The sequence below is a fragment of the Eumetopias jubatus genome, unplaced genomic scaffold (assembly GCF_037043125.1).
Source record: "Eumetopias jubatus isolate StellerSeaLion01/CBP00866 unplaced genomic scaffold, mEumJub1_p1.0 scaffold_4, whole genome shotgun sequence".
Classification (NCBI taxonomy): Eukaryota; Metazoa; Chordata; class Mammalia; order Carnivora; family Otariidae; genus Eumetopias; species Eumetopias jubatus.
In genome coordinates, this window is record NW_028274810.1 from 158,315,265 (window position 1) to 158,317,820 (window position 2,556).

Here is a 2,556-nt window from a genome sequence, read left to right on the forward strand (position 1 = left end):
GAGAATTTTAAGAACTAATCAGTCCTCAGGTAATTGATGATTCAGTGCAAAAGAGAACCATTCATAGAAAATAACTATGAAACGTGTCATTTTCAAATGCTTTAGTTGATTATATTGAAGCGTAGAGGGGTAAAATATATGTCTGAGAGTCATCTGAGGAATGCTATAGGATGGAGGGAAAGGAGCAGGGTCCCAAATTAGTGGAGAGGAACATGGAAAACATTTTAGATTTGAGGAGAATATGGAAGAAAAAGCAGGAGAATCTTTGCATACAAGAAAGTTATTATCCAATGTACACCAAAAAATATAATAAAATTATTCGTCAGGACAAAATATGATATGATGCTGATTTTGTAGAATGGTATCTGAACATCTCTCTAAGAACAACAGAAACCCAGTCCAAGGCTGTTTCTGGGGAGAAGTTGTGGTTGGTTTGCAGTCATGTTGGTTTCACCTTTAAAACAACAGCTGTAGCCTCTCTCGTGAGATCTTCGCTGTATTGGAGCAGGCTGTGGTCGGCCCTAAGGGGGCAATAAGGGTTGTTCTGTTGCTGTTTCCCCACAAACCTGGGTCTGTTCCAGACTACCTAAGGCATACAGAAAAATGGAGTATATGACAGAATCCACCGACCGCACCCCTGGACACATCTTGTGCTGTGAGTGTGGTGTCCCAATTAGTCCAAATCCTGCCAATATTTGTGTGGCCTATTTGCGAAGTAAAGTAGACATCAGCCAAGGCATTCCGAAACAGGTCTCTGTATCTTTCTGCAAGCAATGTCAAAGATATTTCCAGCCGCCTGGAACTTGGATACAGTGTGCATTAGAATCCAGGGAGCTTCTTGCTTTTTGTTTGGAAAAAATCAAAGCCCCTCTGAGTAAGGTACGGCTTGTAGATGCAGGTTTTGTTTGGACTGAGCCCCATTCTAAGAGACTTAAAGTTAAACTGACTATTCAGAAAGAGGTGATGAATGCTGCTATCCTTCAGCAAGTGTTTCTGGTGGATTATGTTGTTCAGCCTCAGATGTGTGGAGATTGCTACAGAGTAGAAGCTAAGGATTTCTGGAAGGCTGTGGTTCAAGTGAGGCAAAAGACTTTGCACAAAAAAACTTTCTACTATCTGGAACAGTTGATTTTAAAATATGGAATGCATCAGAATACACTTCGTATCAAAGAGATTCATGATGGTCTGGATTTCTATTATTCCTCAAAACAGCATGCTCAGAAAATGGTAGAATTTCTTCAGTGTACAGTTCCCTGTAGACACAAAGCCTCACAGAGATTGATCTCTCAGGATATCCATAGTAACACATACAATTACAAAAGCACTTTTTCTGTGGAAATTGTTCCAATATGCAAGGATAATGTTGTTTGTCTGTCTCCAAAACTGGCACAAAGCCTGGGAAATATGAACCAGATTTGTGTGTGTATTCGAGTGACCAGTGCCATTCATCTCATAGATCCAAATAGCCTATAAGTTGTGGATATTGATGGAAGCACTTTCTGGAGTCACCCTTTCAATAGTTTATGCCATCCCAAACAGCTAGAGGAGTTTATTGTGATGTAATGCAGCATAGTTCGAGATCCAAAACGCAATGCAGGTGCTGGAATGATATCAAAAAGCATACCCTCGGGGAAGTCTGGGTACAGAAAACTTCTGAAATGAATACAGATAAACAGTATTTTTGTCGTACTCATTTGGGACATCTTCTAAATCCTGGAGACCTGGTGTTGGGGTTTGATTTGGCCAACTGTAACTTAAATGATGAGTATGTCAACAAAATGAACTCCGGTAGAGTCCCAGATGTGGTATTAATCAAGAAGAATTATGACCGTACCAAATGTCAGCATCATAGAAACTGGAAACTGAAAGAGCTTGCAAGAGATAGAGAAAACATGGATACAGATGATGAAAGGCAATACCAAGATTTCCTTGAAGATCTTGAAGAAGATGAGGCAATTAGAAAAAAATGTAAACATTTATAGAGATTCAACCATTCCTGTGGAAAGTGACACAGATGATGAAGGAGCCCCTCGAATTAGTCTGGCTGAGATGCTTGAAGACCTCCACATTTCCCAAGATGCTACTGGTGAAGAAGCTGAATAGATGATGACACAGTGAGATTGTGTTGTAGATGATTTCCATGTCTGTAGACTCAGGATGTTGGATGAAATAACTTTCATTGTCTATTCCGCCTATGCTTCCATATTGAAAAAGGAGAAATTTAGTTTTAAACTTCAATAAGACTATTTTGATTGCTCATCCAAGCACTGAACGAGATTGATAGCTTTGAAGTTTTTGGATAAAAGATTATGGAGAATGTAATTATTAATGATATTTAGGCCATTTTATCTGTGGAATTTTTTAAGTTTTCCTTTTTAGGATACCCTAGTATTTTCGCATACTGTAGCGCCAGATTTGAAATCTCAAAAGTTGTGATGCCTTGGAGGTTACCTAAATCTTCAAGTATAAAACAAACTTTTACATTCTTTTTGCATTGATGGCTTTAGTAAAAGAGCACATGAAGAATGATTTTTATATGAACTTGTTAATGCACTT

The 2,556-nt window shown here is 38.7% G+C and overlaps 1 pseudogene; it reads left to right on the forward strand.

The window, feature by feature from the left end:
- Positions 1–559: 559 nt before the first annotated feature.
- LOC114215638 (60S ribosomal export protein NMD3 pseudogene) lies at positions 560–2,186 on the forward strand (annotated as a pseudogene).
- Positions 2,187–2,556: the final 370 nt, after the last annotated feature.